The 25,785-nt window shown below is 43.8% G+C and overlaps 1 pseudogene; it reads right to left on the bottom strand.

Moving 5' to 3' along the window:
- Positions 1-25,458, bottom strand: part of LOC100351823 (protein HTATIP2-like) — a 165,081-nt pseudogene extending 139,623 nt beyond the window's left edge.
- Positions 25,459-25,785: the final 327 nt, after the last annotated feature.

Genomic DNA, 25,785 nt, shown 5'->3' with positions numbered 1-25,785 from the left:
GAGCAATGCATGTATTTTCTACTAATTAGAGCATCATCATTATTTTGAAATACTTGATATGAAACACTCTGTTGGATTTGAAGCCCATTTGCATTATCACAAGGAATTTCAACATTAATTTGTTAGTACAAAACAGAGGAATTGTTAGCTCCCTTAAAATCACTCCAACTACTATAATTTTGGGAATAGCTATAAAAATGGTCTTCAATTTTTAACACCTACTGGTAGGATTACATTTTCTTCCCAATGATGACTATCAAAAATTTGAAAAGATCATCATTCAAAGGTCATGATTGAGAATTGAGATTAATCTTGTCAAGCATAAAACCTGGCATAAAAACTTAAGTTATTGAAGGAGAGTGACCGAATAGTCCATCTGCAGGCAATAACTAGAAACTATGAACGTAACACAAAGTCAATAGCTACCTACGGCACTGAAGAGTACTCAGAAGGGACTGTATTCCATTGGTGTGTCCACACCAGGAAGGGTAGAGTTGAATGGAATTGTTCACTTTTTCTACAATGTTTTGCCTAAGATCAACCATGGTTGGCATGGTTATTTGACACAGGGGATGCTAATGGAAAAACGGAAGCTTCTGTGCAGGGAAACTATTGAAGCCACTAGGAAAAAAGATCAAACACCAGAGAGGGACCCTGAAATTCTGTCTTCCCCTAGCTCTGGCTAACCATGAAACCACGAATGCGTGGAAAAGAATTCAAGAAACTCAAGGAAATATCAAAGAGCTCATCTGAGAGCAGGGCAGCAAATAAGAAACAAGGCAAGAAGACACAGAGTTGGCCCTTCAATTCCAAACAAATTGCCCAGCAAAAGAAAACTAAGAGTCACTAAAGAGAAATTGCTTAGGGTACAATAAAAAGTAAAAATACATATGAAGAAGTAAGAAAATAGGATACATTCTTGTAAAAAAATGATCTTGGACCAGCATTGTGGTATAGCTGGTAAAGCTTCTGCCTGTGTCTCCGGCTTCCTGTATGGGCACTGGTTCATGTCTAGGCTGCTCCTTTTCTGATACAGCTCCTCCTGGGAAAGCAGTGGCCTAAGTGCCCGAGGTCCATGCTATCCAGTTGGGGGACCAGAAGAAGCTCCTGGCTCCTGGCTTCAGCCTGGCCTAGCCTCAGGCATTGTGGCCATTGTAGCCATCAGCCATTTGGGCAGTGAACCAGCAGATAGAAAATCTCTCTCTCTCTCTCTCTCTCTCTCTCTCTCTCTCTCTCCAACTCTGACTTTAAAATAAATAACAGACCGGCACCGTGGCTCAATAAGCTAATCCACCGCCTTGTAGCTCCAGTATACTGGGTTCTAGTCCCGGTCGGGGCACCGGATTCTGTCCCGGTTGCCCCTCTTCCAGGCCAGCTCTCTGCTGTGGCCCGGGAAGTCAGTGGAGGATGGCCCAAGTGCTTGGGCCCTGCACCCCATTGGAGACCAGGAGAAGCACCTGCCTCCTGGCTTTGGATCAGCGCAGTGCACCGGCCACAGCATGCTGGCCGCGGCGGCCATTGGAGGGTGAACCAACGGCAAAGGAAGACCTTTCTCTCTGTCTCTCTCTCTCTCACTGTCCACTCTGCCTGTCAATAAATAAATAAATAACAGAAATCTTAAATTTTTAATTTTATAAAAAGAAAATTGATCTATAGGCAGCTTTCCTGTAATGCATTTGATAGAATGTACAAGAATTTATTTAAAATTAGTTATAATGATAAAAATTTTATGAAGCAAAACATGTTGGTGTTGGAACAAGAGAAAGGAAGTGAAAGCACTGGAATAGAAACAATAAAAATAACCAAATGGAACGTTTTATAATTGAGAATTATATTTGAAATTTAAAAAGCCATTGTATGAGATGCCAGAATGCCAATAATATATGAAAGTAAGTAAACTTGAGGGGAAAAATAAATTAAAAATTTTCAATTGAAATAAAGCATGGAGAAATAATGAACATTATAACATTAACTGTTATAAACCAGTCTAATATAGGTCTCAAAAGAAGAATAGACAGTGAATGGAGTAGAAAAGCTTGGAAAAAGAGAATGGCCAACCATTCAAACTTTTTAAAAAATTTTTATTTATTTGACAAGTAGAGTTACAGACAGTGAGAGAGACGGAGAGAAAGAGAAAGGTCTTCCTTCCATTGGTTCACTCCCTAAACAGCCACTTCAGCCGGCGCTGCGCCGATCCGAAGCCAGGAGCCAGGTGCTTCCTCCTGGTCTCCCATGCAGGTGCAGGGGCCCAAGCACTTGGGCCATGCTCCACTGCACTCCCGGGCCACAGCAGAGAGCTGGACTGGAAGAGGAGCAACCGGGACTAGAACCCGGCGCCCATATGGGATGCCAGCGCCACAAGGCGGAGGATTAACCAAGTGAGCCATGGTGCTGGCCCCCATTCCAGCTTTGATGAAAGAAATTCACAGGTTCAAAATTTTCAGCAAATACCATCAGGACAAAAAAGCATATCATCACCAAATAGTTGGAAGTCAAATGACAAAAACAGTAAGAAAATAAATGAACTCATTACTTGATTAATGGCAGACTGGAACTAGAGGGGCAGAGGAGAGTCAAATATTTTTCAACTGCTCAAAGAAAAATATGTCAACACAAATTTCTGCAGGTAGTAAACTTTTCTTAAAAATCGTTAAGAAGTATAAAGTCGTAATCAGACAAGTGGATTTAGACAAGAGAATTTACTGACCACAGACCTACCCAGGAAGGAACTTCTCTCAAGAGCTAAAGGGTAGCTACTCTAGGCAGAAATTCATTGTCTCAGAAAGAAGGAAATAGCATTCGAAAAGATAAACTGCATAGTGAATACAAAGCTTTCTACCTTTTCCTCTTGTACTTTTGTTATGACACAGGAGTTTTTCAGGAAAAAACTTAGAAACTTATTTTGTGGACTTGTGATGCACGTTGACAGCACAGAGGCAGCAGCTGATATGAACACATACAGTGGCAAAGTTGACCGAGTTTCCATGAAACGGTGCAACACGAGCTCTCTGTACACTGTTAACAGGCAACACTGGTGTTGTGATCTCTGTATCATCCACTAACACGTGTTGCAAAAGTCAAGATGAAAGACAATAAGAAAATCAAGTTGAAATGCAGAAATTCAATCTTTCACTCCATCATGCCCCCCAACAAAAAAAAAAAAAAAAAAAAAGAGAAAGAGAAAAAAAAAAGAACTTGAAATAAAAAAACAGAAGCAAGCAAGTAGAAATAAAACCAAACAATAAAACCCAATAAGTAAACTATAGCCCAGTACTTAACCTTATCAACGATTAAATCGTTATCAAGCATCTCAGTTTAATTGATATTTATAGAGCAATACATACTTTCTGTATAGGCACAAGGTTCATTTACTGGACCACATGCTATGCCATGAAAAAGCAAACCTTAATTAACCCAGACATACTGAAATCACAAAGTACTTTGTCTAAACAAAATTAAATCAGAACGATAAACAGTAAAATTCCAAATCTGAACAACCAACTTCTAAGTAACCTAGGTGTCAAAAATACACAAGAAATTAGCTGAGTAATAATGAAAATTCAACATAAAAATCTGGGTTCTATAGCTAATGTAGAGTTTAGAGTGACTTGTATAGAATTACAGGCTTCTCATTTGAAAAAAAGAGCTAAACTCAATTCTGTGTGCCTCAAATAGACACTTGAAAAGCTACAAAGTAATACAATCTTTAAAAGGACAAACAATAAGAAAATCCATGAACTGAGGAATGATTATTTGAAAAGTGTAATAAAATTGATAAATCTTTACCTGGAAATGAGGGTGCAAGGAAGAGAGAGAGAGAGAGAGAGAGAGAGAGAGAGAGAGAGAGAGAAGGCCAATGCCAATATCAGTAGTGAGAGAGGAGGAGCCACAACAGATCACACAATATAAAGGAGTACTCTGAACAACATTATCCATGAATTTAACAACTTAAATTAAATTGACACTTGCCTTGACATATGTATGTGCGTGTGTGTGTGTTATATTTTTTAGAGAGAGAATTTAAAATTAAATTAAAGGCTTCCCACAAGAAAGACACCAGGTCCAGATATCTTCACTGGTGATTGATATCAAGCATATACCAATCATTCAAGCATTTATCAAGTATTCAGAAGGAAATGGCACCAAGCCAATGTCAACTCTTTCAGAAAGTGTTGGCACTCCTTCTCAATTTATTTCATGAGCCAGCATAATTGTGACAATCAGCCAAATAAGTCACAATAGAACTACATGCATACTGTGTTTTAAATATTTTTACCCACCTGTGAGTTGTATGTAGAGACTCCAAACCCCAGGTGATAACATTAGGAAGCTGGGCTTTGAGGGGGAGCTTGGGTCATGAGAACCCTCATGAATGGAATCAGACCCCTTAGGAAAGAGGGTCCTGTGCTGTCTCTTATCCCTTCCCCTGTGTAAGGACCTGGGGAGAAGACGCTGTCTATGAATGAGAACACGAGTCCTAACCAGGCACTGAACCTTGCAGGTGCCTTGATCCAGCTTCAGAACTGTGAAGGCAGAACATCTGTTGTAGAAAAATCTGGCACTGATAAGCCATCCAGTTTGCACTATGTTATTATTGCAGCCCAAAAATGGATTAAGATAATACATCTACCTACATCTGTCATAATATAGACACAAAAGCCCTGTGAAACTTTAGCAATACATAGAAGGATAATAAATGTTTACCAAGAAGTGTTTATACCAGCAATGCAAATTTGATACAATACCTAAAATGAATCAATGTAACTTGCAGGATCAATGGAATAAAGGAAGAAAAAAAATCATTTTAACAGATGCAAAAACACAAAAAAGTCTCAGAAAACTGGGAAGAGCAGGAAATTTCTTCAACTTAAAAAGGTCATCTATGACAAACTCATAGCTAATGTCATACTCAGTGGTGAATAACTGAATATTTTCCACCTGAAAGGAAGAACAAGGCAAGTAAAGCTGTCATCACTCCTATTGCACATTGTACTAGAGATGTTCACCACTGGAATAGGCAAGAAAAAATCGGTTAGCATTCAGTTTAGAAACGAAGAATTACATCTATGTTGGTAATATGGCTTTGCGCATAGAAAACCCTAGGCAACCGGCTAAAACTCTTAGAACTACTAAGTAAAATGACAGAGCCCCTAGGATAAGAGATAATTACAAAAATTAATAGTATTTCTCCATACTCTCAAAATTGGAAAGCAAAATAAAAATAAATTTATTATTAGAACAAAAAATTAAGTAGGCTGCAATGAATAAATCCAATGGAAATTATACAAGACTTTTATACTGAAAGCTTAAAAAAAGTTGTTGCAAGGAGTGGACATTAGGCTTACTGATTATGATGCCATATTAGAGAATCTGGTTAAGCTCCACAGTTCCAGCTTCTCGCTAATGCAGTCCCTGGGAAGCAGCAGGTGGTGGATCAAGTAATCGGGTTTAGACCTTGAATTCCTGCCTCCTGCCTTTGGTCCCAGCCCATCCCCAATCATTGCAAGCATTTGGGGAGTAGGCTAGCAAATAAGAACAGTCCCTCTCTCTCTCTCCCTCTCTCTCTTTCTCTCCCCCCCCTCTCTCTCTCCCCCTCTCTCCCTCTCTCTCTCTTCCTCTCTCTCTCTCTCCCTCTCTCTCTCCCTCCCTCTCTCTCCCTCTCTTCCTCCCTCTCTCCCTCCCTCTCTCTCCCTCCCTCTCTCTCTCCCTCTCTCTCCTCCTCTCTCTCTCCCTCCCTCTCTCTCTCCCTCTCTCTCTCTCTCCCTCCCTCTCCCTCTCTCTCTCCCTCTCTCTCTCTCTCCCTCTCTCTCTTTCTCTGTCAAACTCCCTGCCAACCCACCCACCCACAGATCAAACTAAAAAGAAATACTGAGGGAAATTAAGACCAAAGTTCCCTTAATACATGGACATTTATATATAGCTAATGTGCTCAATGATTCAAATATTAATATGGCAATTCTTCCCAAAGAATTAGTCTGCACACTCAAAATTATCCCATCATAATAATCACATAATATTTAAAAAAATAGAAACTGACAAGCTGATTCTAAAATGGATATGGAATCTCAAAGGGTTTAGACTAGCCAAAGGAGTTTAAGTTACATTTCCTTATTTTAACACTTATAAACCTCCTGTGATTATGCTTGGATAGGGCTAGCAAAATGATAGATAGCCAGATCAATGGAACAGTTAGAGTTGAGAAATAAACCTACATGTATATAGCCAATTGATAGTTTAAAAGATTTATTTATTTACTTTAGAGGGTGGGGGGAGGGGAGAAAAAAGGTCTCTTCCATCCATTGGTGGCTGCAATGGCCCAGGCTCGTCTAAATTGATGATAGGACCTACGTCCGGGTATCTCATGGAGGTGGCAGGGACCCAAGCACTTGGGCCATCTTTTGCTGCTTTTCCAGGCACAATAACAAGGAACTGGATCACAAGTGGTACAGCCAGGAATCTAGCCAGCTCTCCCATATGGGTTGCTGGTATCACTGGAGTGACTTAACCTGCTGTGCCAGCCCTGGCCAATTGTTTTTTGACAAAGGTGCCACAATAATTCAAGGGCACCATTTTCAAATATTGTTGAAAAACTGGGTGTCAGCATGGAAAAATGAACATGACCACCTAACATATTTCATATAAATAAATGAGAATTGTATCATAGACCTAACCAACCACATGTAAAAATGTGTGCTTTCTAGTAGAAAATGTTTAGAGAAAATATTTATGACATTGTTAGGCAAGAAGCATGAACAAAGAAACAATAAAATGAGCATGATCAAATATCTTTGCTCTTTGAAGAGTAGAGTTAAAAAAAGGAAAAGGCAAGCCACATATTAGGAAAAACATCTGAAGGATGTGGGGGGGGGAGGAGAGAGAGAGCAGGAGAGAGAAAAAGAGAGGGAGAGGGGGAGGGGAAGGGGAGAGAGAGAATTTCATATTAGGGGACCAGTTTGTGTTGGCTACTCCACTTCAGACCCAGCTCCCTGCTAATGTGCCTGGGAAAGCAACATCAGGTGATCCATGTACTTGGGCTCTTGTCACCCCTTGGGAGACCCGGTTGGAGATCCTGGCTCCTGGTTTTGGCCTGGCATAGATCTCATTGTTGTAGTCATTTGGAGAGTGCACCAATGTGTGGAATCTCTCCTCTCTCTCTCTCCTACTCTGCCTTTCAAAAAAAAAAAAAAAGAAAGAAAGAAAAGAAAAGAAAAAACACCTAACTCTTTACAGTAAAAACATCACTAATCCTGAGTATTTTATTGTCTCTTATCTTTATGACATGACATGAAGGAAACACAATGAATTTTTCTTAAACCTCCTATGGGCATCCGGAAATTCCTCATTTACTTAAGTGTCTTACACAATCATTATCATTTTCTGAGAATTCTGGGACACAGGGGCATTTCGGAGGTGATACTGTCTACTGTTGACACGAACTCCCCAATGAAATTAACTCAGAGTAGGTCTCGATAAAAGGTATGAATCAAATAACGTGCTTTTATGTACTGTTCACCACTTTAGTCATTTTCAAATGCATTTAGAACATTCACGGTAGTGTGCAGCCTCACCACTGCATAGCTCCAGAACATTCTCACTGTGCCCTACACCTCTGAATGTTTCCTTTTCATGTTTTATTGTTACTTTCAAGTTGACAAAGCAAAAACGGAGAGATAGTAATGCAATAAGTTCCCACAGACCCCTCATCCTATCTCCCCATTAACATCTCCTATTAGAATATTTGTCACAAAAAAAGGATCTACACCCAGCTTCCCCTAATTTTTTTTTTAATTCAAACTTCTTTTATCCCTCCCAGCCCTGTGAGCTTCTAGTTATCCAAATTCTGGGTTCTGACTGAGGTATTTTTTTTTTATTTTAGCTATCATATATTTGGAATATTTGAATGTTTGAATAATTGAGCTCTGTGTTCTTATGCAAAACGTCAGGATTTCTTCTGCATAAGAAGTGAATGAATGCCCGTGAGTGACACCCAAGGACGCATGCTCAGAGTGTGGGGAGAGATCTCTGTTGCTGCAGCTCCAAGGTGCTGCATGGCCTTGTAGCGGTGACTGCTCCAGCATCTTCCCCAAGGTTGCGGCCATCTCTTCTGCACAAAACCCACCGTCATCCTCCTAACAAGCTCTACCATGAGCCCATTGCAAATCCCTGCCGGTTCCCGCATCAGTCCGCGTGGGGAACGTGCAGGCCACAACACCCACCTTTACTCTGGTGGGTTCAAGACCCAGAGGGCGTGTACGGGAATGAATCAGGGAAGCTGCTCACAAATCCAAACAGCAGATCAACTAGGCCTTGGGAAGCCCAAGGAGGAAGACATTCCAGTGAGAGGAACTTAAAAAAAATCTTTCATTCATATAAAGTGAAGAAATTTCATGTAATTCATTTATACAGATTTAAGAGCATAATGATATTTCCCACCCTTCCTTCCTCCTTCCTTTCTTATTTTTTCTTTTAATTTTTACAATGACCTACTTTCAATTCATTTTACAGTCACAAGCTTAACCCTTCACCAAATAAAGAATTAAGCGAGTAGTTAGTAGAAGCACCACTGTTCCTCAAGAGTATAGATAAGAGTATAAATATCAAATTTTGAAATGTTAGCTTCGCTCATACACATTATATTTTTTGTACTCTGTGTAGTAGTTAGAATGAATTAGGGAAAACATATGATATTTGTCTTTTGGGGACTGGCTTCTTTCTCTACACATAATTAATGGTTTCCAGTTGCATCCATTTTGTAACAAAAGACAGGATCTCATTCTTCTTTATCGCTGAGTAGTTTTCCATCGTGGGAACTCCCACAGCATATCTAGGTGATGTCAGTCCGATGGTCTAGTTCAGGTACATCCAGACTCCACTCTAACACCCAGTGCCCAGTCCTGGGAGAGCCTGATTGGCCTCACTTGGTCATGCGCTTGGCCAGACAAGTGGAGAAACATAATCCATTGGTCTATCAGGCCTTCAGGGAATGATGGATGGTGTGTTGCTAAGAAAAGTGGACTCCTACTGGGCACCTGGTTTTATGCCTCAAAGATTTAGCACCCAGGAGTTACAACCAAGTGTTCACAAGGCAGAGCGAGGATGAAGAAATATAAGAGACCTTCAAAAAGTTCACGGAAATACAGGCCCTGAAAAAGTCATGCATGGGTTTCCAAAATGTTTTTGCCCAAAATAAACATGCGGTGCCATTTTGTATAAAGGACCTAAGCACCCACAGATTTGGGTCCTGGAACCAATCCCAAACAGGTGCCAAGGAATGACTGTGGTCGCTATTGCTATGAATCACCAACATTTCACAGTAATGAAGACCATATGAAATAGACATTGGAGACTAGAACCATCTCAGGAGTATAAGTGATTTTTTTTTTTTTTGACAGGCAGAGTGGGCAGTGAGAGAGAGAGAGAGAGAAAGGTCTTCCTTTGCCGTTGGTTCACCCTCCAATGGCCGCTGCAGCCGGCGCACCACGCTGATCCGAAGGCAGGAGCCAGGTGCTTCTCCTGGTCTCCCATGGGGTGCAGGGCCCAAGCACTTGGGCCATCCTCCACTGCACTCCTGGGCCACAGCAGAGAGCTGGCCTGGAAGAGGGGCAACTGGGACAGAATCCGGCGCCCCGACCGGGACTAGAACCTGGTATGCCGGCGCCGATAGGTGGAGGATTAGCTTAGTGAGCCGCGGCGCCGGCCCAGGAGTATAAGTGATTTAATTTCAGGTTCCACAGCCTAGCATTCTCCACAGACAGGTCATAAATAACCCAGAGATGACTTCAAGTAAAAGTTTTGATTCTGCTTGAATAAGGCTAATGAAAGCAATGGCCAAGCTCAAGCATTTTCCGTCATGATTTCTTTTTGTATATTTTGGTGTGCAAACAACTCTGGCTTCATTTTCACTCCCCTCCATGATTTTTTGCCCAGCAGCCTCTAAAGAGCTTCAGGTTGAATTGCAACATGTGCTTACAAAAGATCTATCTTCCCACATAATGATAAATGTAGAAGAAGGCACGCTTCTCCCCTTCAAATCCATACTGCTCTATTTTTCTTCTCAGAGGCACCATGTAAAACTACTGTCACCATGACAGTGTCGATAATTATTTAATTCATGTAGAACATGCCGTGCTCGTTGAGAGGCCAGCGGTGAACAATTCCCAGCCACGACCAACAACACAAACCTCATGGGGGCAGTAACACAACTGATTGACTGCGCTGTGGACACAGAACACACAGAGCCGCGGCGGACGAGTAGGGAATCGCGTGGTTTAACCTCCGCCTCTTGCACAGTGTTGTTCGGAAGCAGAGCCTTGATGGCGATCAATGAAAAAGAGGCCTGTGGCAGGCAGAGAGGGGGCAGGTGCCCCAGGGAACAAGAAAAGAAGGGGGGAGAAGCCTTTGTCGAGGAGTCATTAGCTTTTATCTCATAAAGACCAGAAACTCTCTTTGGCAGATGGATATATCTTAGATGAATAAAAATGAGAAAATAAATTACTTAATAAATTACTGAAATGGACACAGTGTTTATTAGAGACAATTTCTCAAGATATGATTTCCACCCCTAGCAAATAACAAATCAGCATTTCTGATGGCATATAGAAATCTATACGCTCTATTTTTCTTTCCAAGGAAGGACTGGTGTAGGTCTCTGTGCTCATTTTTAGTTCTGGGACAATGAACAAATAAGCTTATTTTTTAAAAAAGTCTTTTGTACCCTTGTCTTGCTCCCTGAGAGTCCCACTCTTCCTCCCCACTCCTGACTTATTTCCAAGTGCCCATATATCCAGGCCACCTCCACGGGTCAAGAGACCCCCTTGTAATAGGTAGCCCGTTCCACATTCATCTTTCTCTTCACTCAATGCTTATTACTGCAGGGCAACACATTCATTCACTGTCTCAGGTCAGAGGTCTTTATTTTTAAGTGTTTATTTATTGATTTATTTGAAAGACACACACACAAAGAAAAAGAAAGAGAGAGAGAGAGAGAGAGAGAGAGAGAGAGATCCCATCCATCCATTCCCATCTATTAGTTTACTTCCCAAAATGCCTACAACAGCTGGGGCTGGGCCAGCTTTAATTGAAATAGAATAATAAATGTAAAACTAGACAGAGCCTACTAGTGCATCTTCAAAATAGTAGTTAATTTAAATATTTGACCTAAAAGAAAAGATTCTTAAATCTGGATACCAATAATACACGTGCTGTCTAAGAGGGGCATTGTTCCTTCTGTGAAAGGATTGAAACTAAGTTCAAGCATTTGGTGCAATGCTTAGGACAGTTTGGAATACCTCCATTCCACAACGGAGTTCCTGGGTTCAAGTCCCAGCTCTGCTTCTGATCCCAGCATCCTGTGAATGCACACCCTGGGGAGGCATCAGATGATAGTTCAAGTACTTGGATCCCTGCCACGTATGTGGGAAACACAGATTGAGTTACAGCCTCTGGCTTTGGTCCCTGCTGCTGTGAGTGCTTGGGGAGTGAGCCAGCAAATGATAAATCTCTCTCTCTCTCTTTCTCGCTCTCTCTCATTTTCAAATAAACTGAAAATGCATTTTTTTAAAGAAAACATAACAAAAGAAGAAAGCTGGAGATTCAATACACAGTATGTCTTGTGATTAGATGAACCCTTCATGGATAATTCATGGATAACTTGAGGTCCATCAGGGGCAATCTATTGCTATGTACCGAGTAATTCTTTCCCAGGGACAAATTAAAATTCTACCCCCAAATTGACCACCCTGTTGGTTCCTTTATGTGATTTCAGTTGCATGGCATTGAGGTCTCAGAACAAACTTAATTTTCGTCACATTGGGTAAGAAATACCAGGCACGCTGATCTACTAGGAGGAAGATAGGTTGCACAAAATCAAATGGCAATATATTCCTGCTGCTCTAAAAAAGAATTGCTACTCTAGAGAATACTCCCTTCCTAAATGGCTATAAAGGCCCCACGCTCCAGAAAAGTCAGAAGAAAAATTATCTCCCAGCCTGTGCATTTATTTTTATGGCTGCCGTTGATTTTTCCCTCCCAGTCCTGCCTACAACATACCCCCCAGTGCCTGTCAATCTCCAGACCTAATCCTACGCCTGCTTCCTTGGTCCCAGCTGGGCAAGTCTGCTGAAATGACATGGCACGGTGTGCTTGTGCCAGACATCCAAGTCAAGAATTAGAAAGTGAACGAGTCTATTTGTCTTTATAAGTGCATTGTGAACTTTATAGTTTAATATTAAACTTGCATCATAAAAAATGGCTCATAAATGGCTAATAAAAGCCTAGTTTACAGCTTATAAAGTGCATCAGTACTTTACACAGGTTTGCTCAGGAAGATTTATGTGCAAGTTCTTTGTCTCCTGGTTAAAGATTACTTCCCTCCCCTACCCCCCTTCCAAAAAGCTGTTAAAAATAACTACTGAAAAATGACCCTTTGGTTGAACTCTGCACGCTAGCAAATTTGAGGCGTCTGAGAAATGCAAACCCAATGTCCGCCTTCTCATTGATGTCATAGGAAAAGCCTGGAGTTCTCTAACCTGCTATGGCCACCGGGCAGGCCCAGGGTGAGTGGGAACCATGAGGTCTCCTTGGGAGGTGGAGATACATTGGCAGTCACTTTAAAACCAAGTAAGGCCGGCGCCGAGGCTCACTAGGCTAATCCTCCGCCTTGCAGTGCCGGCACACTGGTTTCTAGTCCCGGTCGGGGCACCGGATTCTGTCCCAGTTGCCCCTCTTCCAGGCCAGCTCTCTGCTGTGGCCAGGGAGTGCAGTGGAGGATGGCCCAAGTGCTTGGGCCCTGCACCCCATGGGAGACCGGGAGAAGCACCTGGCTCCTGCCATCGGATCAGCGCGGTGCACCGGCCACGGCGGCCATTGGAGGATGAACCAACAGCAAAGGAAGACCTTTCTCTCTGTCTCTCTCTCTCACTGTCCACTCTGCCTGTCAAAAACAAACAAACAAACAAACAAAAAACAAGTAAGGTCTTCACAGCCCTTAGTATGAAATTGTGGGTTCATCCCCTTCCTGGCAGTATACAGAGCTTTGAGAATACCACAGAAATGCCAAGATGCCAAACCTTAAGCCACAGAGTCAGTGGACTTGACCCAAAGTATTTGGAGATTCCTTTAATGGGTTCTGTGAGATGGCACCGTTCTCTCTAACTGCCTCCCTCAGCGTCTCTTCTGCCTAAAGCATTCCTGATATATGTGACTGCAATTCACTCGCCCCCTCCACCCTATTTCACTTTTTATTGCCCATTGCACTGCTTTATCCAGGTTTATATACTTCGTTATGTTCTCTGCTGTCACTTCTCTTATTTCATTTTTGATTTTTCTTTGAAACGCCATCGTGAGTAGCTATGTAACCACTGTCTTCCTCTTGCTTCCTCATGCTCCTCTGGGCTGTCAGAGGCCAAAGCTTTCTGTTATATCCTGCCTGCTAGCTTTTAAGACATTGCCAACGAGGCAGCCGTGCCCTAGACACGGAAGTAGAAGACCTGGGTGCCTGCCTTGGTTCTTGCCACCAAATAGATTGTGATACTTTGGGGCAATTAGTTAGCTTTGCAGAGGCTCAAATGTAAAAGGAGAATGATTGAGCAGAATGGTCTCAGAGATATTTACCCACAACTTGGGATAACAACTTCTCATCTTCCTATCCAAATTGTGGTTAAAACTAACTCGAATTATGACAGTCACAGAGCTGTGAATATTACTGTGATCCTTCCTTCCAAACCTACAGGGTTCTGTGACTCATCCAAGGGGGATGCAAGCACTTTGCTTTCCGCTGTATTTACTTTTTACACCCCAAGATCAAATAATTGGGACTTGTCCTCCCCCAAACACACCGTTATTCATGGTTTCTCAAGAGAGGCCCTTAATCATCCTTGTGAACACAAGCATTTTTGAAGGTGGGTGCCAGAGAGAGGTGAGCAAATCATCAAAAAGCACAGATTCTGCCCAGAAAATTGAGTTATGACCCCAGAAACAGCACACAGGGGAGCAGAAGAATTGCACTGGGACCTCTTGGAAGAGTCGAAACTTAAGCTATGTCTTGGAAGCAGCCGTGGTTCTATATAATGCTCACATCACACTGATTGGGTTTTAATTTTAGGGATTTGGAAAGTGAGGAGCTTGTCTTTAATAGGCACTCCAGCTCTGCCAAACACTGGTGATTAGAGGCATTTGAGCCCACCAGGGAGAAATAAGAATGTAGAACCTTCTACATCTTCATTTCATGATGTTGAAAGAAAGCCAAGCCTTATAACCAAATGCAGCAAAGAGAAAGTTAGGGTTGCACCTGGCTCATATCCTTTGCCCCCTTTAGTTTGAAGAACTCCTCCTTCCCCCCAGTAGAAACCTGTAGCTCAAATAGAAATCTAGTGACTCCAGCCTCTTGACAATCATCTAAGAGGGAAGACCTGGCCAAGGTGAAACAGGCAACAGTGGCTTTTCTGTCTACAGAGCTGAAACTGAGAAGAGAAACAGAGCTTTCTTCTGTCGATCAGGAAGCTGGAAAGCAGGAGGAGACAGGCTTGGATGGCCTGGACCCCCAGCCTCTAAGTATCTCCAACCCTTTCATATTGGAGGAACAAATAGTATGCCCGTTGACTTCAGCCAGGTGCATGGGTTTCTGGCACTTGGGACCAAAGATATTCTCACAAAGACAGCATGATGTCATGAGTCGGTCTTCAGAAACAAAGTCTGCCCTTCTCAATGATTTCTGATCCCCTCTCACCTGCCAAGTAAACTACCCTCCTAGAGAATCTCTCATAACTTTCCCAAGCCCCCCACACCCTTCCACAACTCCACATATGTGAACCTTCTTTTCCCTCTGTCTGGAACTTTCTTCCCTTTTTGATCTATCTGAAAACTTGCATTCTTCCCTCAAGACTCTGCTTAAACACCAGGGCCACTGTAAACCACGGGTTCGTGTGCCCCCCAGGTCATGATGATTTAAATATCCAGTGAATGCTCTCAACATGGTTAGCATTGTTAACCCTTATGAGAGGATGTGTGAAGCCTCAAAGAATTAACTGGATTCTGTCATCAGGAGTTAACTTCCTCATTGAGGCGTAAGATTGACTCCATGAAGCAATATAAGAAAATGTATAATCAAGTCCCTGTTTGGGCAGTACAGAAATTTAAATGCCAAAGGAGCTGAGACAAAAGAGAAAGATCCATCGTAGCGGATTCTGCAAAAGATCCAACTCATGGCTTCCACGTCTTCAGGAACTGAAAGTAGTATGCTCCCATGCATTGCACTGTCCCCGGGAAATTGTTAAAAAGTTCTCCCCCAGCGAGGGTGAAGTAGGAAAGAAGCAGGGAAGGAGAGAAGGCACAGGATTATAAACATCCTCACCTAGGAGGAGAAAGAGCAGAAATGCAAATGAAGCTGTCAAAATTCATTTCACCTCTTTCATCAAGCAATTTCACTTCGTGGTGTTTATCCTAGAGAAATATTCTGAATGCACACAGAGTCAGCATTGTTAGTAAGAGAGAAATATTGCAAACAAGTCCATCAGAAGGAAACTGGTTGAACACACTTTATTAGAGCTCTACTGTGGAATCCTATTGCAGCTGTTAAAAGAGAATGGTGTGTTTTTTTATGTACTGTCATGGTGAGACCATCAAAATCTATTATTAAACAGAATAAACAGCAACTTTGGGAAACATCCCAATGGCACGCTCAAGTTCGTATAAAATGCACAAGCAGAAAATACTATGGCTCTGTATAATCACTCACTGATTCCTTCATTCAGAAAATATCTGTTGCACTCCCAGGATATGCCAGGCCATGCTTCAAGTGCTACAGCATCCACAACAACCAAATAGTAAAATTCCTTGCCTTCCTAGGCATTGGAGTATAGCAGGAAGACAGACACGGAGCCAGTACGCAAGTAAGGGATGCATTTCATCATAGGATGGTAAGAGGCTCAGGGGAAAATGAGTCATAGAGCTTAAAACGGAGTGATTGTGAAAAGGTCACGGCTGCCTTGAATGGAGAAAGGTGATCAGATGCAGGAGAGACCCGCAGGAAAGGGAGTGGAGGGTCACCTTGACAACTGGAAAAAACAAACATCCCAGGCCAAGGGCACAGTGAGTGAGAAGGGGCAAACGAGTTGTCAGGGGAAGTAGAGGGGTGGCAGACACAGAGGTAGTGGGGGATACATCACGGGCAGTTTTGGGGGCCATTTGGAGGACTTCAGCTTTTTTTTTTATTTTTGAGAGACAGAGAGACAGAGATAGAGGGTCCCATCTGTTGATTCATTCTTCAAATGCCTACAATGGCTGGTGCTGGGCCAAGGTGAAACCAGGAACTCAATCCAGGTCTCTCATATGGGTGGCAGGGACCCAATCACTTGAGCCACCATCTACAGCGTCCTGGGGGGTGCATTAGCGAGGTGCTGCAGTTGGGATGTCGGGCCAGGCATCCAACCCAGGTTCCTCTAAGGAGGGTGGCAGGCATTTTAAACACTTAGCTCAGTGCCAGTCCCAGGTCTTCAGCTTCTACCCCTGGGTGAAACAACAAGTCACAGCAGTGTTGGGCAGACAGGAAGTGATCCAGGGTTCTTAGTGGGGGCAGAAGCAGAGCAGCCGGAGGTCCAGAAATCCCTCTCATTCTGTGGAACACATCCCCTCTCGCTGGGAAGCTAGTGCCAGGCCTCTAAGGATGGAGACTAGAAGAAGCTTCTGAGGGTGGAAAGATCTACAAAGGACGTCCCACCTCCCCAACTCCCCACCTGAAACACCTCAGGCTGAGTTGAAGAAAGGAGAAAGGGGTTTCCCAATGAGCAGCCGCATTGAACCCTAGCAGGCCGTCTAAGGAAGCAGCAGAAACCTGCAGGGGCAGCTAGGTGGCCTGGGCCTTGGCCTCCCAGAGCTGAGCAGAGGGCAGCAAAGAGAGTCAGCATTTAGGAAGAGCATGAGGACAGGGACAAAGGACATCTGAGGAGTCAACTTGAGGACCGATGACCAATACCCCCAGGACAGCTCTGCTATGCCTTAGCATTGCATACACCTCACCAATCCAAAAATGTCTGAAATTTTCTGCAGAATTTTCTGCCAGATTGACAGACCTGGGGATTGGAAGTGATACTACACTGAAAGGTGAGAAACAAAATGCATGGAATTTCTTGCATGTAGGAGTCTGCGTGTTAGATTTTACACACATCTGAGAAGAAAGTCCAAGGCCAAGAGTAGAACAGAACACAATCCAGACTGAGAACAGAGACCCCATCAGGACTGGGCAGTGGGCTCCAGCGTGTCCCGAGAAATGGTCTCCAGTTTTTCTACTGTGAGTTCCATGTTGACCATTTTCCTACAAACATACAAGGAGTCTTCAAAGAGTTCACAGAAAGTGCGCATTATGAAAAAACCACGCATGCATTCAAAAAAATTGCATTAAAGTAAATGCATCCTTTAACAACATTTCCCTGAACATTTGTTAAAGAATTATTTATTTATTTATTTGAAAGGCAGAGTTACAGACCAGGGAGGGGGTGGGAGACAGAGAGACAGAGAGGAAGAGAGAGAGAGGTCTTCCTTCCACTGATTCATTTCCCAAATGACCACATGGTTGGGCCAGTGCCAGGCTGGAAGCCAGGAGCATGGAACACCATCTAGGTTGCCCACAAGGGTAGCTGTGATCCGGGCACTTGAACTAGTGCTCATATGGGATGCTGACTTAACCTACTGGGCCACAACATCAGCCCCCTCCGGAACTTTTGAGTTTTCCTCATACATTTGTGAAGTATTTGTCTAATTAGCATGTTTGTCGATCTTCACCTCACATTGGAGCTTAGGAGTTGGAAAATGTTGGTAAACATCCTTTTTGTCATCTGTCATTGTCCTTTTGCTAAACAGATAGACTTTATTCCCTGCAATACCAAGAGATTTCTCCTGACAGGAAGTACAAATTCATTTTTCTTGTATATGAAACTGTATTTTAAACACACCTGGAATAATAGCACCATAAAGAAACATCATTGAAGCCACCTGTCAAGTGAGCCATCCTCGTGCAAACACCCACCTCCAACAAATCTAACTTGAAAGACACATCTGCTTTGTACAGTGCTTTATATCCACATACATGATGCTTCCAGACACAGACTTTGCTTCACTGCGGCTCTCCGGTCACACTATCGTGTTCTGGAGACAGCCAGTCTTGAACAGGGAAAGCAAGACCCCCCTGCAGGTGTGGGATCAATGGCATACAAGTCACTTCAAGGGCAGAAGGGCTATCTCCGAGAGTGTGCCTTGTTCCACACAGGCAAAAAATCTGTGATTCCCTTGGGCCATTCAAAGAGATAGTGATCAAGAAACTCAGTCTCACAGAGTCCCCATAGATGATGCCACAGTCCTCAGTGTGCCTAAAAGATCCCAGAGAATCGCCACATGCTCAGAGATCCAACCTGCAACACGACTTTGTTTTGCTGCAATCCACCAAGACTCACAGAGTCCCTGTCGGCATCAATAAGGCAGATTTGTGGGTACCCTCCCTTGTCTTTTGGGATCCATAGTTAGCTCTGCAACCTGCTCAGGCTCAGAAAACCATGTGTAGGCTCTAATCTTCAAAGCTGCTTTGTGCCTGCATTGACCTTATCATGTTTTCTTAAGGGGACTCTTCCAAGTTGCTAAAAAAAAAAAAAAAAAAAAAAAAAAGGACCAGGTGTTACAAATACCTGGCTATCCTGCTGGTTGAGGAATCTGTTTGCTACAATGCTCTTCCAAGAGGGACTCAGATCCATTCTCAGCCCCAAAGAGAGTAAGCAGGCCAATGTTCCCCATCCTGGCTTCTGAGGTGCACCTGCCACCCCAGCTTCCAGAAAACCCTTCCTCTCCATATCCTTTCTCCCAAAAAATCCTTTTCCTATACTTAAGCCATTCCAATGACCGATCAATTCAGCCTCTTTGGAAATAACTGCTCTCATAATGTGACCATGGCGAGGGTTAAAACTTTGCTACCAGAGGTAGCAAATCTAAAACAGGCAGGGGAGCTGGTCTTGGTTCCAGGAACTGCCACTGACCGGCTGGTATTACTAAGGTCTCTGGGGCGTGTTACTTCCATTGGTCCAAATGGGCTTAATTGGAGGAAGTAATTTCTGAGGGCCTAATTAAGCTCTCCAATTTTAGAATATCTATTATCTGTGGAAGTCCCAGAAAATTCGCACTGCTGCTTATTCCTTTGTTCACTTATTCATTCGTTTCTTTGGTCGGTTGGACTCCAAGGCCTCCGGGCTCCCCTTCCTGGGAAATTTCTACGATCAACTGCTAATAGCAAACAAAGACATCCACCAGCTGAAAAATCAGAGCACAGCTCATATGCATGCGATCTACTCCATGACTGCTCCGCAGAACCAACACCCATGGTGCCCTGGAAGAGTTTCTTTCTCCATCCCCCTAAGTGATGTCATACAGCTGGCAAGACACTTGCAACCGAGCTGACTGGCCATCAGGTTCAGTACTCAGCAAAGGGCCTTGGACGCCGACGTTCTGACGGTCGCCTTTCCTTGCTCCACGCAGTCCCCCGCCTTCCCCTTCCTTTCACATCTCCTGAACGTTCATGGCCAAGTCATCTCTCCCCAAGCCCTTGCTCATCACATCCTGAGCACACCTCAGACCTCACCACATCCAATCTTCAGAACTGTGTCTTATGCACAATTTCCACTGGACCTCTTAATTTCTTCTGCTTCTGGTCATTCCAAGGATCCACCCAACCACTCAAGCCTCAGCTCCAAGGACACTGCTCAGCCAGGGCCTCAGGGAGTCCGATCAGACCTGCTATAAGAGGGGTGTGGAGTTACTGGACATCAAGAGGATTTGACTTCCTTTCTTGACTTCGCTTGAGTTTCCTCTTAGAAAATTGGAGTTCAACAGTTTTAGATTTGTTATCATTTACAACTGAGACCAAAAACGCCAGTGAGTGAAAGTGATAATCATGAAGAAGAAGAAGAAGAGAGTTGGGAAGGAAGAATAGTTGGACGCCTTTGGTAAATCCTAAGAAGTGGCAAAGATCCACAAACTGACCCTGTGACCCCTGAGACAGACGGGGCAGCTGAAATCTGTTAAACGGACTGCAATTTGAGATCAGTCATTGAATAGAAAATGATTTTGATAAAATTAATTCGATCTGAAATCAAACTCTGAAATCTGTTAGAATGATTCCCTTGGCTAGTGGATTGGGCTTTTGCAGGGAAAGACAACTTTCTTGTTGCCCAGTGTGGGTATCCCCCAAGAGTTCTGACTGGGGCTCTGTGGCTGAGCCAAGACATCTGGCAATTTCGAAAATTGAACTTGATCTTTAACAAATCTAGACACCAACGTGAAGAACATAAAACCACTCTTCAGAATGAGCCTTAATGGGCTGCTTTGCCTTCCAGAAACATTTTCTAATGAGCCTTCGGACACGGAGCAATTCCAATTTGTGATGCATTTGAGGCAAAACCAAGAGGAGAAATTGCATTTGCTTTTCCCCACTGGGTTGTTAAAGGCCCCTGGGCTGACAGGCTTCATAGGCTCCATTGTGGGCAGCACTCTCCCTGGGAGCTGGCACCAGAAAGGCTGGAGTACAATGGAGCCCTTCAGAACCCTGGTGGAATAGCAGTCCGCTCACAGCCTGAGCAGCAAGTGGTGCTGGGGGCTCTGACGGTGCCAGGCACTGGACTGAAAACAGGAAGAGGCAGAAAGGACACAGAGATGAGAAAGACACAGCACACACAGGCCAAGAGCGGGTGGTCCATGCAGCTGTCTGAAATCCAGCCCTCTGGTCACCCCAAGTTCACTTCTGCACAACAAGGCTTTATCCAAGTTGAGAAGGGGGACTCTGAACTTGCAGATGCCACACTCTCGCCTAGCTCTCCTTCACTGCTCTGACTATGAGCAGCCAGACACAGAGAGTTCTACATCAAATGCTCTCTCTCCAGTGTAGAGTAGGCTAAAACAGTGATTACTGGAAATTAGTGAGCATGAGAGAAGGAAGGAGACTAGTAGTGGGGGCAGAATGTGCCCAGTGTTCTACAGCTCTGTAGAGTGACTGTAATTTACAATATTCTATTCTGCTGGTATATATTTTCAAATTTTTATTGGTTGATTGATTATGTATTTAATTCAAAAGGCAGGGGGAGAGAGAGAGAGAGAGAGAGATCTCTTTTCTGCTGATTCAATCCTCAATTGCCCATTAGCAGTCAGGGCTGGGCCAGACCAAAGACGGCAGCTGGGAACTCACTCCAGGGCTCCCATACGGATGGCAGGAATCCAAGTTCTTGTGTCATTACCTCTACCTCCCAGGGTGTGCATTAGCAGGAACTGGAGTTGAGAGTGGAGCTGGGACTCAAACACACGCACTGTTATATGGGATGCATGCATTCCAAAAGGCATCTTAGTGACAACACCAGAGAACTGCCTCTACACTGGTGTGGTTCATGAAGAACTGCAATACAAGGGCTCGTAAAAAATGGCTAAAATTCTGATGTAATCAGTACACACTATTATAGACATTGAAATATAGCCGCAAACCCCATAAATTCATGAAATTCTGCTTCCATTGAAGAGAAAACACTAACTTTAAAAAATTTTTTTAAATAAAGTAAGTAACAAAAATAAAATATGCACACTGGTACTTGCCTGGGTCTCTCCAGGACTTGGTCCCTGATGTGTGACAGCCTGTGTATTTGATGCCCATGTCACTCATGCACCCAGTTGGCACCAATGTTTTAACAGTTTAGTCCTGTGCAGATATTAGTGTCAATTTAGACTTGTCAGAACAGACTCTAAGCCTGCTCTCTGGGCATTTACATGAGTCCCCAAACCTTAGAAATACTCACCGTTTGATGAAGTGAATTTAACATTACATGCATATTGTAAGTCTCTTCCTCTGTAGTTGTCCAATTATTTCAACAGCTATAGTTAGGAGCTCACCTCTGGCTCTGGCCTGGTCAATGAAGCAACCCTGAGAGATAGATCAAGCCAAAGAGCCAAGTTCAAGGACAGAGAATTCTTAGGCCTTACGCATCGTAGGCCAGGAGAACATCCCACTCTGTTTGGCACATGAGGGCTAGCCTGGAGTATTCCATGATACAATTTAGGAAAGGTCCCCTCAGGACAATGGAGCTCCAAGGGCGGACAGCTTGGGAATCTTTGGTTCTGTGAGCATCCTTAAAACAGACATGATCCCATGGCAGGTGCAGGCCTTGGCAAACAAAATCGGGGCTGAACCTCATCCCTCAGCCAATTACCCTGTACAAAGACACAACCTATCTAATGATACAGTGGTGCCATGGTACAGTTGGTTCAATGAACCAGTGGCTTTGTTTAAAGGACCAATTCTATTCTCAGCCCCTCCCAGACTCTCTTGGCCAGAACCCCAACTTGCCTATTTATGATCTTTCCTGGACATCTCTGCCTGGACCATCCCTGGAAAACAACATGACCCTTGGGTTAGCACTCCCTGAGATGCTAATATTCAAAATCCTGGAAAGATTGCTAACAGTTGCCCACAACTGACATGTAAGAGTGGGTTAAAAATATTCCTCTGCGCCCAGACTGTTGAATGGCAACCCATGCGCCCCTCCAACCTTCATTGTATAAGCTTCAGAGCTTCTGATACTCTTTGGTGCCTCAATTGCCTCCCCTATAAAACAAGATTAGTAACATTAATCGTACAATGTTGCTGTGAGGATTAACTAAGTCAGCAGGCCAAAAGCATTTAGAGCAGTAGCCGTTCATGTGATATTTAGCACTTGTTCTGTGTTAAATATTAACTATTATTATTATTATTATTAATATCCATCCAATGAAAGACATGTTATAATGGGATACTTACAGTCCAAACTGTCCTACTCGGTGTCATCAACATCTCTTTGTGGTTGAAAATTATTTGAGGGGACAGCATTGTGGCATAATGGGGTAAGCCACTGCCTGTGACACTGGCCTCCACTATCAGAGGATTGGTTCAGGAGTTCAAATCCTAGCTGCTCTGCTTCCAAGTCAGCTCTATGCTAATTGCAGCTGAGAAGGCAGTGGATGATGGCTCAAGCCTTGGGCCTCTGCTACCTATGAGGGAGACCCAGATAAAGTTCCAGGCCCCTGGATTTGGCCCAACCCGGCCTCCGCCATTGCAGTCATTTGGGGAGTGAATCAGTAGATGAACGATCTCTCTGTGTGTGCATGTGTATGTGTGTGTATGTGTGTCTCCCTATCTCTCCATCACTCTATCTTTCAAATTAGCAAATGAATCTTTTATTCACATTTTGAAATAAGGCTTTAAGAAGCCACAAAATAAATCCTAAGCAAAGGAGGTGTAACAATCCTTTTTGTTTTGTTTTGTTTTGTTTTGGAGAAACCCAATATTCCAATTTTATTCATCCACAACATGTATTAACCATTAACTGAAAAAAAAAAAAAAACAATTAATTGGAGTCATCTGAAAATACACAGTTACAAGGTGCTCTTGGCAGAGTACCTAAATGTAGAAGCTGTAGAATCTGGCTGATCTAGGTTAGAACCCTGACTGATGTTGGTTTTCCACTTTGCCCCTTGGGCAAGGAAGCTGACTACAAGGAGCCTCGGTTTCCCCATTTAAGATGTGAGGTTAACGACAGGATCATTTTATATGGATAGCTCAGAGGGTTAACATACAGATAACACGTGTAAAGATAGAACTTAGCAAGCACTTAGTAAATACCACTTGCTAGTTTATCACCACGAATACTTGGACATTTTTAAACAACCGAAGAAGCACCTAAGATTTGTCCATTTATTCCTCCTTTTTCTTTTTTCCCATGAATTATATAAGCTTAGTTACGGCTTTGATTATATTTTCCAAAGTAGCAGTAAAGGCACAGCACTCACTCACACAATGGCATAGTAGGGTTCATTACCACTTGGGTAACTCAGAGACAACAGTGTCACCAGTTTTAGAACAGAGCTCATCTCTGTGGTCCATCAGGGTTACGCTGCCATTGTGACTCTGCAGACAAGTGTTTCAAAATTGGTCCCCAGCCAGTAACATCAGAACAACCACAGGCAATTTTAACATAAGGAGAGCACATATTCCAATGGCCGTATCCCAGAACTCCTGATCTGGAAAGTTTAAGGTAGGGTCTAGGAATCTCTGTTTTCTTTTTTTATTTTTAAAGATGTATTTATTTATTTGAAAGCCAGAGTTACACAGAGAGAGGAGAGGCAGAGAGAGAGAGAGAGAGAGAGAGAGAGAGAGAGAGAGGTCTTCCATCTGATGATTCACTCCCAGTTGGCTGCAATAGCAGGAGCTGCGCTAATCCGAAGCCAGGAGCCAGGAGCTTCTTCTGGGTCTCCCACGCAGGTGCAGGGATCCAAGGACTTGGGCCATCTTCCACTGCTTTCCCAGGCCATAGCAGAGACCTGGATCAAAAGTGGAGCAGCTGGGCCTCGAACCAGCACCCATATGGGATGCCGACACTGCAGGTGGCTTTACCCGCTACACCACAACGCCGGCCCCCAGAGAATTTCCCAGCCATCCATTTACCTGGGCGAGACGCTTGCCTGTCACATAATAGAACTCCAGGCCTAAATATTGAGTAGTGATCGAATTTTAATTCTTCAGCCCTGTCTTCCACTTCGCCCTTAACTTGTAGATATAAAAAATTCCTCCACTTATCAGCTCCTTTAGAGTATGGCGAGTAGAAATGTTTGCACCTCCAGCTTTTGCCAACTCTGGAGACTTCAACACATATTCTCTGTCAACAAGCAAATCTCTCCACCCCAGCTTTTTTTTTTTCCTTCTGGTGATACCCAGGTAACAGAATCCAACATCATGACCTTGAAAGCTGGAAGCTTGGTCATCCAACTTCTCAAAGTCCACCATTTCTTTCATATTTTTTTTTTTGACAGGCAGAGTGGACAGTGAGAGAGAGAGAGACAGAGAGAAAGGTCTTCCTTTGCCCTTGGTTCACCCTCCAATGGCCGCCGCGGCCGGCACACTGCGCTGAACCAATGGCAGGAGCCAGGTGTTTCTCCTGGTCTCCCATGGGGTGCAGGGCCCAAGGACCTGGGCCATCCTCCACTGCACTCCCGGGCCACAGCAGAGAGCTGGCCTGGAAGAGGGGCAACCGAGACAGAATCCGGCGCCCTGACCGGGACTAGAACCTAGGGTGCCGGCGCTGCAAGGCAGAGGATTAGCCTAGTCAGCCGCGGCGCCGGCCTTATTTCTTTCATATTTTTAGAAGCTTCCTTGTCAAAGGTGAGCTTCCTCCAGCCAGTAAGAATGATTCTGGAAAAGTCTCTGGTTCCAAGATTTCCTTAGAGTACTTTCAGTTTCCCTCCTGGCGCCCAGAATACAGACAGATTTGTTCTGCATCTTGAAGTCTTCCCGAAGCTCCAGCACCTCCTCTGCCTTGGCCGTGCTGGCGGGATTCCCTGGGGCCCCGCGTCCTGACGCATCAGCAGGAGCAGGGCGGCCACCAGCACAGTCACCGCTGTGCCCAGTGCCATGGGTCCCCGCTGCCGGGCAGCCCTCCTTGCTGAGGCTATTCCTCGTGGCAATCATTCTTAGCTGGGACTGGAGCTATGCATAAATCGGGGGGGGGGGCAGTAACAGGTGTATATCTTTATGGGTGTGTTCATGGATACATAAATGGGACCATATTGCACGTGTGTGAAAAGCTCCTTCAATACTCCTTGTACCACACTCACCTTTGCTTTAAGGTGTGTAATAACTACACAAGACAATACAAGGAGACTCCAAACAGTTCATAGAAAAATGCAACTAGAAGATACGTTTATTTTGATGCCCAAACTTTATGAAATTCTTACCTAGTT

This window comes from Oryctolagus cuniculus, chromosome 19 (genome assembly GCF_051225735.1).
Source record: "Oryctolagus cuniculus isolate XC-2025 breed Fujian yellow rabbit chromosome 19, ASM5122573v1, whole genome shotgun sequence".
NCBI classification, from domain to species: Eukaryota; Metazoa; Chordata; class Mammalia; order Lagomorpha; family Leporidae; genus Oryctolagus; species Oryctolagus cuniculus.
Note: the sequence above shows the minus strand (reverse complement) of the source record. Positions and strands in the feature narration are given on the sequence as shown.